The sequence below is a fragment of the Rhinolophus hipposideros genome, assembly GCF_964194185.1.
Source record: "Rhinolophus hipposideros genome assembly, chromosome: 13".
Lineage (NCBI taxonomy): Eukaryota > Metazoa > Chordata > Mammalia > Chiroptera > Rhinolophidae > Rhinolophus > Rhinolophus hipposideros.
Genome location: NC_138059.1, coordinates 29,922,687 through 29,939,604, shown reverse-complemented (window position 1 = coordinate 29,939,604; position 16,918 = coordinate 29,922,687). Strand labels below are relative to the sequence as shown.

Here is a 16,918-nt window from a genome sequence, read left to right as displayed (position 1 = left end):
AAAAGAAATCAAAAGGATGACCAGAAGAGAATTACCATATGACCCAGTAATCCCTCTTCTGGGTATCTACCCAAAAAATCTGAAAACATTTATCCGTAAAGATATAAGTACTTTGATGTTCACTGCAGCATTATGCATGGTGGCCAGGACATGGAAACAATCAAAGTGTCCTATATATACAATGGAATACTATTCTATCATATGAAAAGATGAAATAGTGTCATTTGCAACAACATGGATGAACCTTGAGATTATTATACTCAGCGAAATAAGTCACACAGAAAAAGTTGAGAACCATATGATTTCACTCATATGTGGGATATAAAACTGAAAGCAACAAAGGAACAAGACAAAGAAATAAACAAAAACTCATCGGCACAGACAACAGTTTAGTAGTTTCCAGAGAGTGGGGGTAAGGTAGGTGGTAGAAGAGGGTAAAGTGGGTCAAATATATGGTGATGGAAGGAGAACTGATTCTGGGTGGTGAGCACACAATGTGATATATGGATGATGTATTATAGAATTATACACTGGAAACCTATGTAATTTTACTAACCATTGTCACCCCAATAAATTTAATTTTAAAAATTTGCTTAAAAAAAAGAAGGATGACCAGAACAACAGGTAGAATAATATAAAATAATGAATCAGATTGGAAAATAGGAATAACCCTGAGTGAGTCATGGGGATGTTTGGCTTCTTCACCTGTAAAATGCGATTACACTTTTTGCTCTGTCCACCTCTTGGCATGAGAAATTGTTGGCAAAAGCACTCCTTCTCAGACCCTGCACTACTCAGGCTACATCCAAGAGCAGCATTGTGACGTTCCAGTTACAGGGCAAAAATCTGGGTTCCGGGGAACAAGGTTTCCTTGGTGTAACAACTAATTCCAAGTAAGTAGGAAATCTTTCTTAGAAAAAAACCTTTCTGACTAGTTTATAGTTGGGGAAAATGCACAAATAAGAGAAGTCACTTGCCTTATGAAAACTTTTGAAAAAGCACCATTCAGTAAAAGGTGATGGGGCAACTGGTTAGTAAGTTAAAGAAGAAAAATAATCAGTTTAGATCCTCATTTCCATCTCACTCCACACCAAAATATAATCAGATTAAATAATAATTTTTTTTTTAGTTAAGCATTTTTTTAAAGCCAGTAGAAAACAGAGCTGAGTATTTATCAAAACCTGTGAAAGATAGGAGTAGGCTGTCCTATCAGTGGAAGAAATTATAGTGGGAACATTTGCTCACTTAACAATCTAAAACTACGTCAATGGGCAAACAATACATGGGAAATAATTGCAAAAAATGTGACCAAAGATATTTTATTACGTTATTAAAAATTTTATGCCCATGAAAACAAACCAAGTTGGTAATAACAAATGAGCCCCCTTTGTATCTTTAAAAAGACATGGAACTTGCTCCAACAAGGAGAAAGGTGGGGAGACACTGGCTACCTGGGAGGCATGGGAGTAGAGATGGGCCATGAAAGGTTTTCTTTTGCATATCTTTATCCTGAATTGTAATTTGAAAAGTAAAATGAAAATCTTAATTTTAACTGATGAGAAAAATATCTAAGGGCAAAGAACATGTAACAGAAAATTAGAAAAAGTAGAAATGCAACTAGTATACACTACGAAAAAGAAATGTTCAGCCTCATAGTGATCAAAGAAATATAAATGAAAATAAAGTATTTGCAATTACCAAATTAAGAAAAATATTGCAGGAATGCTATCCAAGACAAGGGAAAAGAAGATGAGACCAACACAATCACACAACATGAATTGCTTTAATCCATTTGGAAAGCAAATGGTAAAATGAGTCAAGATTTTTTAAGTGTTCAAAATGTCAACCTATTAAATCTATTGGAAATATATCCTAGAATATAATCTTATACAGAGTAAAAGTTATTATACAAAAATGAGAATAGCAAACAATTAAAATTTGGACCAAGTGACCAACATGGAATGGCTAAATAACTGGAGGTATATTCATTCAATGGAATATTATATGCCCAATAAGCACTGTCTACAAAGAATACATAATAAAATGTAAAATTCTTGTAAAAGTTTCATTAATTTTACTCTGAATACTTCACTTTTGACACTACTATGTAAGCATTTTTTCCACCTCAACTAATTCTCCGAGTCTCTGGACACCAACTGGGCATCCTCTAACTCAATTCTGACCACTACTCACCTAGAGTTAGTGCAGATCCCACAGGTTAAGTGTCCCCCACCTCAGACAGCAGCTGCAGGCCCCTCGTTGTCACTAGCACTTCTGACCAATTAGCTATAAGGCAGGGGTTCCAATGACCCCTTCGTCAGGTTCAATAATTTGCTAGTACAGCACACAGAACTCAGGAAAACAGTTTACTTACTAGATGACCAGTTTGCAGTAGTCCCCCTTACCTACAGGGGATACGTTCCAAAACCCCCAGTGGATGCCTGAAACCTCGGATAGTACCGAACCCTATGTACTATGTTTTTTCCTATACACACATACCTACAATAAAGTTTAATTTATAAATTAGGCACAGTAAGAGATTAACACACTAGCTCATAATAATATTCTATAATAAAATATTCTATAATATTCTATAATATTATATAATAAATTATATAATATTATATAATAATATATTATTATTATAATATTCTATAATATTCTATAATATTCTATAATAAAATATTCTATAATATTCTATAATATTCTATAAAAATATTCTATAATATTCTATAATAAATATAATATAATTATTCTATAATAATTATAAATATAATATAATATTCTATAATAATATAATAATATAATATAATATATAATAATATAATATAATATAATAATATAATATAATATAATAATATAATATAATATTCTATAATATTATAATATTCTATAATAAAAGTTATGTGAATATGGTCTCTTTCTCTCTCTCAAAAAATCTCGTGCTGTACTCACCCTTCCTATGGTGATAAGATGATAAAATGCCCACGTGAGTAGATGTGTTTGCAGCTTGAGGTGAGACAACAAAACTAGCATGAATTTCTTTTTTCCTTCTTCACAATTTCACAGAAGATTTGTTCTTACTGTAGATCTTAGCAACCTCAGTCTATGATATTTTTTTTTCTTTCCTTATTAGAGAACGTTCACCTTTTCCCTTAAAGAAAGCACTTTATGGCTTCTCTTTGACATGTCCAAATTGCCAATATGACTACTCTTGCGGTTTGGGGCCCTTATAAGTAAAACAAGAGTTACTTGAATACAAGCACTGTGATAACGCTGCAGGCGTCTGATAACTAAGAGGGCTACTAAGTGATGGGCAGGGAGCGTCTACAGCGTAAAGACACTGGACAAAGGCATGATTCATGTTGAGATATAGTGGGACTCACAAAATTTCATCATGCTCCTCTGAACAGCATGCAATTGAAAATATATGAATTGTAAAAAAAAAAAAAGAAAAAAAACAGAAAATATATGAATTGTTTATTTCTGGAATTTTCCATTTAATATTTTTGGACTGCAATTGATCACAGGTAACTGAAACTGTGGAAAACAAAACAGTGGATCAGGGGGAACTATTGTATGATAAAAAGGTACAACTCAGGAACAGCCAAATGGAAGAGATGTGTAGGGCAAGCTATGGGGGAAGGGGTATTCCGAGCACGCACATCTCCCTCCCAGTACCTTAATGTGTTCAGCAATCAGGAAGCTCTCCAAAACCAATATTTAGAATTTTTATGGAGCTTTCATTTTGTAGGTATGATTGATTAAATCACTGGCCATTGGTGAATGAATTCAATCTCTAGCCCGTCTCCCCTCCCTGGAGGTCGGGCATGCGGTGGGTGGTATACCTAAAAATTCCAACCCTCTAATTACATGGTTGGTTCATCTGGCAACCAACATCCATCTTCCAAGTGTCACCTCATTAGGGTAAATTCAGATATAGTTGAAAGGGGCTTATTATGAATAACAAAAGATTCCTCTTATCTCTATCACTCAGAAATTCCAAGGATTTTAGGAGCTCTGTGCCAGCAACTGGGGACAAAGACCAAATATGCATTTCTTATTATATCACAATATCACAGCTTGAGGCATACGGTTGAATAAAAAAATAATTAAAAAAATATATATATAACTATGACTATGTAAGTAAGAAAAAAAATCTCTACAAAAATAATAAAAAAAGTAATGCTCCAAATATTGACTTTGGTTGCCTTTGAATATTTGAATAATGGGTGATATTTTATTTTTCTAATTTTCTATATTGTGCAGATTTTATTTCATGATAATGCCTTCCTTTTTATAATGGTGTGGGGATGAGAATATGGAGGGAACAGCATCCAAGATCTGAGAATATATTCTTTAAAAGATTGGATTAGAAAAATAGAGGACACAGTCTTCCTGTTGCTTTCCTAGGAAACTTCAGAGGCAAGAGCTGACTTCTGTTTCTCACTGCTTGTCTTCAGTCTCACGTGGACTGGCCATCTTTTCTTCCAAAGAGTGAGTGGGTGGGAACTCAACATCACTGACTTCCCACATCCCAATCCTCTCCTTCCAACAGGACACAGAGCAAAATCCCATCAAAGCACTCTTCCTTTAAATGAACTATCAGAAATTTTAGATCACATGTCTAAAGAGACGTGTGTGTACGTGTGTGTGTGTGTGTGTGTGTGTGTGTGTGTGTGTGTCTGCTTCCTCCCCCTTCCTCTATCTTAAAGGGCAACAAGACAAATTCCGGGGCAATGATGCAGCAATCAGCCTCATTTACCAAATGATAAATAAAAATGATAAAATGATAAATCTAGTTATCAAAATAGAACAACAATGCAAAAGAATGAGAACTGAAGGAACGTCAGCCAGCACAACACCCCAACATCAAACAATTTTAAATAACAACAAAGTCCATCTCTCCTCCCACCTTACCAGACAGTCCAAATTAATCATCTCTGATTCTCATCTGCAGTATTTCAGGCCCTCTCCATAAACTGAATTTGGCTAAATATTTCCCCTTCAAGTGCATACAATGGTCACAAAATTGCTCAAAATCCTTTATTACACTACAGAGATATGTATCATATATATCTTTACACAAATCTTTATAAAAATCTTCACATAAAAATAATGAAAGATAATATCCTAACTATTAACACTGACCGCCTTTGAATTATGGGTGATAACACTACAATTATGTCCCTAAAAATATGGGAGTCAATTAGAGATTTTTGGTTTCAATACTCTAATACTGTAAATACACCAAAGGGTATTCACTGTTGAAAGAAATTCTCCGAAATGTTTATAAAATTTTGAAAACGAATAATAAAGAAAACAATGCTCCCCCTAAGTTATCTCTTTAGTAAATTCAAGTATTTGCATATCTTGTATGAAATTATTTTCTGAAAGGTGGTGCTCTCATTACCTTTGAGGTTAAGAGCAGCCCCAGCAGCAGCAAGACTTCTATACGGATGTTGCATCTCATGTTTAAATGGGTTTGCCCACTTAACCTTCTCAACCTTCACAACAACTCCATGAAGTAGGTGTAATTTATAGCCCAGTTGTCACCTGAAGATACAAGCTCCAGGGAGTTAGATAGCTAATAAATAGCATTCTTTTTTTTCTTATACCGAAAATAACCTTTGACTAAGCTTGGCTTGGACAACCTGTAAGAAAAACAACTGTTATCAACTAACCAAACAAACTGATTATCAATACAGATGTGGTAATTCTGAATGAAGTAGGGACCGAATTACTACGTCAAGTTTCAAAATGTTAACCAGTCCCCAAATTAGAACTAGAGGAAGGAAGTCATACATGGCCTTTCAACAATAGAAGCAGAAAAAAAATAAACCAATTAAATGGTCTGGGGGAGAACAAGAAAGGTATAGAAAGGCCTAAAAATAGTTTCTATCTTTGCTTTAATAATAGCAGATTAGCACCATTCTCCCAGAAATGTCACCTAGGAAACCAGAAATACAGAGATGTTCAGAAAAATACATGTGTATAAATCTGTTTTTGCCACTTTTGACTATAAATGATCACTATTGCAAAAAGAATCATAATTAGGAGACTACACAAGGAACAAAACAGTAGGTACAGAAGAAAGTTTTGTAAGTAGGTACCCAGAGTAAAGCAGGCTAATGAGGTATAAAAGGAGGTCTCTATCTGTATAAGAAGCCCTGACCCATTGCCTGAAATTTGGGCCAACAATATACTAGTAGAGTTAAACATATTTTTTCTATGTTCTTTAAATCTCCTGTTTTTATCTCATAAACCAAGAGCAGACTAATACAAAAGAAGGTGGGTTCGCAAATTTTCAAATGTATTTGGAAAACTGTCTTAAGTCTCACTTAAATAGGGTGACCATATGTCCCTGTTCACCTAGCAAAGTCCCTGTTTGGTCTCTTGTTTCGGTGTAATTATTTTATATATATATATATATATATATATATATATATATATATATATATATATATATATACACATATATATATATATATATATATATTCCCCTTTCACTCTCAAAAGTGTTCTGGTGTGAACAACAAATTATATGGTCACCTTATATCTAGTCAAGACATATTTCTTGACCACTTAACAATGTGTTAGCTACTAGGCTGGGAACTTAGATTAGTGCCAAAAGTAATTATAAGATAGAATCCCTGCTCTTCAGAACACTACAGTCTAGTTGAGAAGATATAAGTAACACCCAAAATAACAGTGAGAAAATGATTCTCATCAGTGTAGCCTAGCCTGTCTCTGAGTTCAGGTCAGAGACAAAGTACACCATGTATCCCCTCAAGTGAAACACTCCTTAGAACTCATGGTGAAAGCAACTGTGCTCCTTGAGAACTTACTGTACAGCAGGCACTGCTAAGCATGATGCCCACGTGATCGCACTGCACGCTCAGAACAACCCTATCAGCGAGAACTGTACTTATCCTCATTTTACAGATGAGGTGACCCTCCCAAAGTCATGTCAAAGAATTCATGTTCTCCACTGCTCTGAGGACAGAATGCTTCCTCGTTGCCCAGCCTTACCAGGAGTTGGTGCAGCAGTCACGTGTCATCAGAGCCATCAGCTTCTCTTGCTGCTCTGTAGCAATGCAAGGTGTGCTAAAACCCTGGCAAAGGGTTGCTGAATCAGTTAGGGCACAGGCCGGAAACAGAAGGTGCTCTCTAATCCCATTGAGGCGTCCTATTGAAGAGGCTACTGAGAAGAGAGCAATAAGGTTTAGGAAACCAATGAAGGATCATGCAGGACTAAGGCATCAGAGAGTCATTACCATCCCTAGGCCTGAGTGCAGCAGGGGAGGGCGTGACTAAAGGAGCCTAAAGAGGGTGGCTGTGTAGAGAGGATGCCTGGCATGAGCTGTGGCCTTTGGCAATTTCCCCATTGCCTCCTGCTGCCTTGCATGTGACAGGTTTGCGTCCTCTGCTGCGTAGACAAGCAAACCTGTCACATGCAACGCAGCACGAGGCAATGGGGAAATGAATACCCTACTTCACTTTCCTCCTACTCTCCCAACAGTGGGCTGGACCCACCTGTGGCTGAATTATACCAGAAATCAGAAGACAAAGATGGCCATTGACACCCGTGGTAGAGCTCAACCTCTCTGGGCACAGAGTCAGGTAGATGAGGAAACCAACTCCTCTTGTTGGAGGAGCCAACAAGAGATGTCCAGCCTGCTTGCTGTGTCCTTGCCCCTACTGAAGAGACTGCTCCAACTGAGGCCGAGTAAACTGTCCTCGTCACTCCTTGGGGGTCCAGAAGGTGCTAGGTAACCAAGAAGATGCCATCCTCAGCACATAGGCAAGGCCAGGACCAGTTCATGGGCAAGTGACCTGTGCGGTCACACAAGGCCCCATGCTCAGAAGGGCACCACACTTGGTCTAATGCTCTGCTGACACTATCTAAAAATTCTTAATAATTTTTTAACAAAGGCACCACATTTTCATTTTGCACAGGGCCTCACAAATTATGGAGCCGGTCTTGTGCAAGGCAAACCATTTTCTTCAGCAGGTGAGGCTAAATTCTGTAAGTATCACAGCATTCCAGGTATACTATTCAAAGCCAGCAGATACAGAGTTAATATTAACCAGTGTGACAATGATACAGCAGAATAAGTAACTTAAAGTGGAGGGACATTTTACCTTTTTTTCGTCTTTCTCCTTTGAAGTGGCTGAGAAACCAAAATTGGCTGCTCCATAGAAAGAAATACACCTTAATTACAACAGCCTCTCCATAGCACAAAGGGAATGGATTTTGGCCGTTACTCACTTAATGTGATCAATGCAGATAACCTAACAAAATAATTTATGCCCAGGGGTAGGCTTTCTTGATGTACCCATTAGATGGGCTATAGCCTTCAAATTAGCCAGGTAATTGCCAACGCCACACTTGACCTTGCCTCATGTGCCCTGTGTACATAGTCCACAGACTGGGACTCAGTATTGAAAAGACATGCATAAAAGTCTCATTAATGGGCTAGCAATATTTATGAACCATATTTCTAAGCCAATGTTTTCTGAAAGCCTAGAAACTTGAGCCTACACTGCTCATGCTTCCCTTTCCCAAAAGACTCTTAACATCTAGCCTTCCTCTGAATAATTATAGTCTTAATAGCAGCTGGAGAGCCCCAGGTGAGAAGCCAGAACAGGGCCAGTGGCGGCCCTTTCTCTCATTCATTTCTTCCTACACCATTGGGCAAAGCAAAGCACAGAAAGCTTCCAGCAGAGGCAGGGATTACACTGGTTTTTGACAGCCTCTTTCACTCACCCCTCCATTTCAGAAGTAAGGGATGGTAGATTTTCAATGTTTTGTTTGCTTTGTTCTTTACAGTTAGAATAAAATTTCAACAGATCAAATCAAAAGCATTTCCAAAACCTCTACTGTGTCAAGGAACCTAGAATCCAGGTGGTAAATCAAGTCTAGGGTGATTGTGACAGAATCAGAGGCTCAGGGCCTGTGGTGTACAGCCATGATCCCTCCACTGAGGTGAATGGCGACCCCGAAAAAGATGTGTTTACCTTCTAAACCCTGGAACAGATGGATGTGACCTTATTTGGAAAAAGGGTCTTTGCAGATGTAATTAAGGATCTTGAAATACGAACAACCTGGGTTATCCAGGTGGGTCCTAAACACAACAACTAGTGTACTTATAAGAGATACAGAGCCGAGGAGGAGGGCCTGTGACCGTGAAGGCAGAGGTGGGACTGATGTAGCCTCAAGCCCAGAAATGCCAACAGTCACCAGAAGCTGGAAGAGGCAAGCAAAGAATTCTCCCCCAGAGCCTCTGGGGCAAGAAGCCTGGCCCTGCTGATACCCTCCTTGCTGCCCTCCCAATTGGTGAGAAAAAAAAATTCTGTTGTTTTAAGCCAGCCAGTTTGTGGTAATTTGTTACAACGGCCACAGGAAACGAATACAAGCCCTCAACTACATTTCTCACCCATGGCCTCAGCTTCACCACCTCCTAGAATGGAAAATATGAGGCCTTCCAAAGCAGCCCAATATGTTTTCACAGTGGGCCTAGTTCTGGCCCCAGAATAGGTCTTTTCCCCAACGCAGTGCTTCACGTATTTGGAGACCATAATAATCCAGCTCCCACAGAGCTTTTTCTGGCTAGAGAGCCCCTCAGTCATGCCTCGGGGAGGTGGGCCCCATCCCCCACACTAGACACTGCCCTCGACATTCTCCAGCAAGGATACACAGAGGAAACCATCTCTTGTCCTGAACACGCGCAAGGTCTCGTTAACGTTTAAGCAGCCAGATTACAGTGGCAACTCCTCTGGAGCTTTCAACTTAAAGCAAAACAAAACAAACCTACATCTTTTTCACATGTGTTTCAAGGACATATTGTCAGCCTCATCAACTACAGAGAAAAGATTTTTTTTTATCTAAATATAATCAATCAGCTGTAATTGATTACTTGTTATGTAGGGGGGGAAATGGCAGGGAGGAATTCTGATCAGTCATTTACACATTTTGACAGCCAAGCTAAATTTGTACAAATCAGATTATTCCCAAAGAATCAAAACACATAGATTTGAGGAAAACCAATATTTCAGATCCAATTGAATATAAGAAAAAAATGTTCCTGGGTTCAAATCCCAGCTCCACAACTTACTAGCTATTGACCTTGGGTAGGCCATACAATCTCTTAATGTTTCAGTTCCCTTACATGTAAAATAAGGATAATCATAATGCTCTCTGATGCTGGATTCTCTGTGGTGGCCCCTACAGATTCACCCTCCTCTCTCCTCCACTCCTCTCTGGGCCCTGGGAGGCTGATTTCTTTGTACAAGGCAATCCCTACATCACAAGCTTTCTTGCCCTCTGGCTTGTGGTTGGCTTGGCTAATTGGAAGGCACCAGCAAAAGATCAGAGTGGGGAGGAAGAGTGGTTGGGGTCTAATTCACCTGGTGCCTCCCTGCCAAGGCATAATTTGGGCAGTGACTGTATTCCTCTACTGAAGAGCAATTCCAGAAACTGCTCTTTCATGTCACCCTTTCAGGCCCAGGGTAGTAGAGGCTGGCATGCATTGCTAGAACCACTCTTGCTGATCTCCCTTGACGTTGCCCATCTTTATGAATAGTCCCTTCATTAAACTTTCTTTAGTTATACGCTTCGAGTGTTTTATCTGCCTCTTTGTGGGACCCTGGCTGAAAAACCCTTCAACATATTTAGAATACTCCCTTGTTCATAGAAAGTGCTTAAAAGCATTTGTAATCATTATTGTTATTATTAGCAACAGCAGTCAACTTGTCTGAAGTATTCTTGGCTATGAGATAGCTCAGTGCCATATTTACCTTTCCTCTCCAAGTCCAATACCATTTAGTGGTGGTGATAAATCCTCAGTTGTACAGATGTGGAGAAAACTAGTATGTTCTCTTTCATCTGGATAACTAATATAGCCCCCTAACTCCTGTTCTGCCTTCTTCTCTCCCCTTTCTCTCTAATGCCAGCATCTTTCTGATGAAGCCATTGCCACATGCAACAAAAAAGTCAATAGCTCCTCACACCTCTCCGGATGGAATTCAAATTCTACCACTATCCCTCACAATTCAATCTCAAACTACTTTTAAGAATGTCTTAAACATTTCACACCCACTAGGATGTTATTTTTTTTAAAAAAACCTGAAAATAATAAGTGTTGACGAGGGTGTGGAAAAATTCGAAGCTTTGTCTATTGCTGGTGGACATGTAAAATGGTGCAACTGCTATAGAAGACAGAATGGTGGCTCCTCAAAACTTAAACATAACATTACCATATGACACAACAATTCCACTTCTGGATATATACCCAAGAGAATTGAAAGCAGTGACTAGAACAGATATTTGTGTGTCTATGTTCACAGCAGCATTATTCACAATAGCCAATAGCAGCATTTTTCACAAAGGTGAAAGCCATCACATGCCTATCCACAGATGAAGGGGTAAACAAAATGGGGTAAGCACATACAATGGAATATTATTCAACTTTATGAAAGAAGGAAATGCTGACACATGCTGCAATATGAGTGAACCTTGAAAACATTATACTAAGTGGAATAAGCCAGTCACAAAAGGACAAATCTTGTATGATTTCACTTATGTAATGTACCAAGAGTAGTCAAATTCATAGAGACAGTAAATAGAATGAATGGTGGTTGCCAGGGCTGTGGGCAGGGGAAATGGAGAGTTTTTGTATAATGGGTATGGCGTTTCACTTTGGAAAAATGAAAAAATTCTGGAGATGGATGATGGTAACAGTTGCGCAAGAATGCAAATGTACTTACTGTACTTAATGGCACAGTTAAATGGTACGATTAAAATGGAAAATTTTATGTTATTTATATTTAGCCTCAAGAAAAAAATAATGTATTCAAGAAATATTTATTACTTATCTATCACACAAAGCACTGTACTCAGGATATATCAATAAACAAACTGGAAGGTCACTGTCCCCATCAAGGGGGCTCTGCTTCCCACATAGCCTTCACCCCATGCAACCTGTCCCCTAATTACGTCTTGCACTTTTACATTGGAATATAAGTTCCTTAAAGACAAGGAACTAGATCGTATTCATTCTATATCCCGAGAACTTAGCACAATGGTGAGCACATAGAAACTGCTCAAAAACATTGGTTATATAAGTTAGTAAAAATCCAGCCAAGGAAGTCTGTATCTTCTTTTTTTCCTCACATCCTGTAGCCAGTCAGTAGTTAACATTTCTTGTAGTTAGCTAAATTTTCAGGAATAAAAGAATAGTGCTTCACACTAAACTCACTTTAAATTGCTGTGTTCACAAATAATTCTCCTAAGTGCATAAATTTTGGGTTTCAAATCAGAGCTAGTCATGTGTCCGTGGGCAAGTCACTGAGTGCCCCCAAGGCCTGTTTCTTTCATCTATGACATGAGATGCTAGCAGTACTATGGTGGACATCTATTGCTTTGCAGACAAAATCCATCGGCCCATCTCCTTGTGACAGTATAACAATGTTCTGCTGGGGAAATACCCATGTGCCTACTCCTTAGCCTACGGCTCAGGGATGAAATCTGTGACCAAGCCCAAGCCCTAAGAACTTGTGGAACCTGGGCCATAAGAACAGGCATGGGACCCAATCAGAGCCAATGAGCCACAGCTAGTCATTGTGAGCAATGCTCCATACAGGTTCCCACTTTCTGGCTGGATTTAAAGACCAGACTACCTAAGGTCTGGATCTCTTACAGATATCCCATAATATAATGGGGCCTAAACATGGTGCCAACTCCAAAAAGCAAACCAAGAAGTGTGGAAAGAGAAGTCATGTCCTGGTAATGATGCTTGAACCCTGGATCAAGTCGTACCTGAAAACCAAAATAACATTCCTTTTTACTTAAAATAGTTTGACAATTGCAACAGAATTGAGTCCTCACTAAAACAAATATCTCCTGAAAAAAATATTTCAAAGATTAAATGAGATCCTCATGTACATACATAGCACACTCAATAAATGTAAATTACTAATGTTAACTGTGGTGATAGTTTATTGTTGTGGTAGAAATTTCCTGGCTTCTTCTAGAGATCACTTTTAACTCATGTGTTGTCCCTGATTTCTGTCTTAATTGTCCTTCAATGATACACTTTATCATGGTGATAGAAATAAAGGGATGATGAGCACAAGCGTCTGCCACTACTCTCTAGTGCCACACCCTAACAGACATCACTAATTGACGACAGCACTCTTTTCTACTGAGCCTGGACCCCCGCCTTGGATTCCTATTCAACCCAGCTCTCCAGGCAGCTACTACCGATCAATCAAAGATGACATGTAAAGGAAAACCAATTGTCTCAGCTCCAGAACAGCAGTTGGCAAAGTTTTTCTATAAGGAACTAAGTAATAAGACTTTTAGGAATGGTCTCTATCACGTATTCTTCTTTGTGTTTTGATTTGTTTTGTTTACAACACTATAAAACTGTAAAAAGCATTTTTGTTCTCTTAGCTGTACAAACCCCCGGCTCTGGAGCCTTGAAACTAGACTCAGAGGCTGTCCCAGAGCACCAGGCACCAGCTTATCTCCCTCTGCACAGGGATCCTGGGAGCCCAGTAATGGAGCTCTTGGAAATGCCACCTCAGTCAGAAGTGTACCCCAGAACACACTGAATCCCTGAAAAGTAACAAAGGAGCTTTGATGAGAGGAGAGTTCCTGTTCTCATCATACCAATCCCAGGGCAAACAGAAATCCACACTCTGGGGGGAGCTACAACCCACCGAACAGCTACAATGCTCAGGTGGTGACCTTCACCTCTGCTTCCAGAAGCAAATCCACTGAATCAGTTCACCTCAGAGAGCTGGACCTCCATCCTCCACCACCAAGTTGGAGATATCTGACCTTTTTATGAGGGAAGTGAGGAAAGAGTTCCGATCACTGCATTTCCCCATTGTTAGTCTAAACCCTTACGCTTAATAAATAAATAAATAAATAAATAAATACCACTGAAATGGTTCCAAGATGTATGCCATATTCCTTTTGGCCAACCCTTGATTCCTTAATATTTCCCAAAGTTTTTTCTATTAAAGTAGTATGTATAAAAATTGGTTTGGTCATCCTCTCTATTATTCTCCATGTTTGCTTCTGGCTTTAGTGAAACTGACTGAACTTTGCTTGACTGATGTTCATTTACTCATTCAACACACATTTGCTGACATTCCCAATCCATCTGTCAAGGCCCTGGCAGGTAGGGAAGACTGATATGTGGATACTGCACAGTGCTGGGAGGGGTATATGCAGGGTAAGTGTCAGCATGAAGTAAGGACAGCTCAGTCAGCTCCAGGAGGGGGTACCAAGCGGTCTGCCGGAAGTCAGTGCGGCTGCAGCTGAGTAGGGAGGAATGCATAGGAGTTGACCAGACAAGGAAGGGTGGGACGATGACAGGTGCTGAGACTCAATGGCTTCTACACATGGGGAGGCTTGGGAGATGAGTGAGCCTGGGGAGGAAACAAGGGTGGGGTCGTGAAATTCCTTGGAGTCCAAACTCTATCCTGAAAGCCACAGAAAACCTCTTACGGAAATAAAGCAGAATGACTGGCTTAGATTTTTATTTTCAAAACGAGCTTTCTAAGTGGCAGTTTGGAGAACAGACTGGAGCGCGGGTGTCCTGATTCGGAGCAAGGAGCCCGGCGTGAAGACAGTTGGAGCAATTCAGACGAGAAGTTATGAGATCATGAACTAAATCAATGACAACAACAACAAAAATAATAAGAGTTCCTATTTGTGCAGCACTTATCAATGACAAGGCCCTGTGTGAAGTCCTTTCTTTATATTAACTCATTTTATCTTTACAATAAGCCTGAGGGAGGTTTGGTACTATTATCAAGTTTACGCCACAGATCAGGAAACACAGAGAGGTTAAGTAATGAGTCCAAGGTCTGGGAGCTGTTCACGTCCCAGCCAGAAGGCAAATCCAGAAGGGCGACTGCAAAGTTCACCTCTCCCAGCCCATTGCCCTAGCACACTCCTAGAGAGGACTGGATGCTTTCCAGTGCTCTGGCTTGGGTACCCGAGCATTTTGGGTTTCAGCTTCTTGAGCCTTCTCCTCTGAAGGAAGCCCCTCCCCAAGTCTGTATTTAGCCCCCAATGGTCTCCCTATACACCCACACTCCTACCATCGCACCACCACCCCTTTCTCCTTTGCAGTCCTTCCTTGAATCCTGCATTTGACCCTACACCACATCTTCCCGTTGGAGTGGAAAACCTCACCAGCATTGCCAATTAGGTCTGAGGAATCAGGACAGAGAACCCTGCTCTTGGTAATACAGTTGTTTAAGTCTTATTTTCAAACCAGACCGAACTGGGAAAACTTGGAGCAAGCTTGTGTGGTTTCCTTCTCAGCGAGCGAGACCTTGGCAAACCTACTTCAGTGTTTCACACTAGTTTTTCTATGAACAGAACTAGACCACCATCTGAGGCCAGCGTTTAACACCCTTGGCAGGCCTGGTCTGCCGCCACAGACAGACATGCAGGAAGAAAGTGGCGGGGAGAGCTTCGGAGTCAAATGGCTTTCTTTCTCCGGGCATGAAAGTTAAAGCAAGCATCTGCAGCAAGAAACTTGTGTGTTTCCTGCGGACAGAGAGACCTCCTGCCCCTCCCGGGCTGATACAACCCACTTTGCACATCCTGCTTCTCTGGAGCTAAAAATAAATCGGTATGCATTGAAAAACACTCAAACACATCTCCCTAGCACTCCCCTTCCCGAGTCCCCGAGAACAAGAGACGCAAATCTTTCGGGTCCTGAGTCCAAAATACAGACGACTTCCTCCTCTGCATTCAACTAGCGCCTCTCCGTGGCCCCCAAAGCCCCCTTCCCGGGCCCCCACCTCTCGCACACGCCTCCTCTCGCCCCTCAGAGCCGACTCCGCAGGCCCGGGAACCGGCGAGTGTACTCGACCCCAACCCCCGCCCGGAGGGATGCTCTGGAGATCCCCGGGCCACCAGGCACGCGAACGCCCCCTTCCGACACAGCGCGCCCCCAGCTGCCCGCCCCGCTCGCCTCGGAGCGTCCCTCTGCAAAGTTGCTCTCTCCTTTTCTGCCACCCATCCTCAAGGTCTTTGGTTTGGGTTGGTTGTACCTCTGAGGCGTTGGGGAAAGGACTGGGGAATTGACAGGGGAAAATGAACCCGGGAAGGACTGTGGGGACAGGTCCCGAGGACCGCGCGCTCCAAGTGCCCACCCGTGTATCAGCCGCGCCCCAAGCGCACCAGTCCCCCCCGCAGCCGCTCCCGATGCCACCGCCCCCGGCACACTCGCCCCGGCTGCAACTCCGACTCGGCTCTGGCTCCGGGGAAGCCGAGAGCAGGCGCTGCGACTCACCGCCCTGGCTGCTCCCGGCGTCTGTGTCTCTGCTGGCAAAGCGGCGGCGGCGGCAGCGCCTTCCCCCCCGCCCTCCTCCCCCCGGACAGCTCCGCCGCCCGCCGCGCCCCCCTCCCCAGCCTCGCTCCTCTGCCTCCCTCCTCGCCGCCACCCCCCCCACGCCCCACTGCGGCCTGGCAGGCGGCCTCTCCCCGGGTGCAGGGGGTGTCAGCTGAGGCTCGGGGTCTACAGGTGCGGTAGATGCCTCTACCTTGACCGCGTGCAGCCGCCGGACTTATCTGCGTTGTGCCCCCCAGTCCTAGCCAACCTCCCAGGTTTCTGGCTGGCCTGCACTGGCACTTTCCAAGGGATGCCATCTGTTTGCCTCTTCGGGTTGGGAGGGAGGTCAGATTCTTCTAGGCTTCTATTGAGGGTGGTGAGGAATGGAGGTGCTGGAATCCCTGCTTGTTGTACTGAATTCAAGGGGGGGGGGGTGTTGGAAGGACATGTTCACAAGGTGTTAGGGGGCTGCTCTTGCCTAACCAGTGCTTTCTGTTATCTAGGGATGGCTTAACAGAAACTCAGGAGGAGGGCATCTGAAGGGAACCTCTTAT

The 16,918-nt window shown here is 41.6% G+C and overlaps 1 protein-coding gene across 6 annotated transcripts in view; it reads right to left on the bottom strand.

The window, feature by feature from the left end:
- Positions 1-16,687, bottom strand: part of NCALD (neurocalcin delta) — a 410,486-nt gene extending 393,799 nt beyond the window's left edge. The window contains exon 1 of one of the 6 annotated variants that reach the window (XM_081070493.1): positions 16,576-16,687. The gene's annotated coding sequence lies outside the window, so the exon portion shown is untranslated. Of the gene's footprint in view, positions 1-16,185; positions 16,394-16,575 lie in introns of those variants that run through there. The other 5 variants (XM_081070498.1, XM_081070492.1, XM_081070497.1 and 2 more) reach the window with 5 other exon arrangements.
- Between the last annotated feature and the right edge of the window lie 231 nt (positions 16,688-16,918).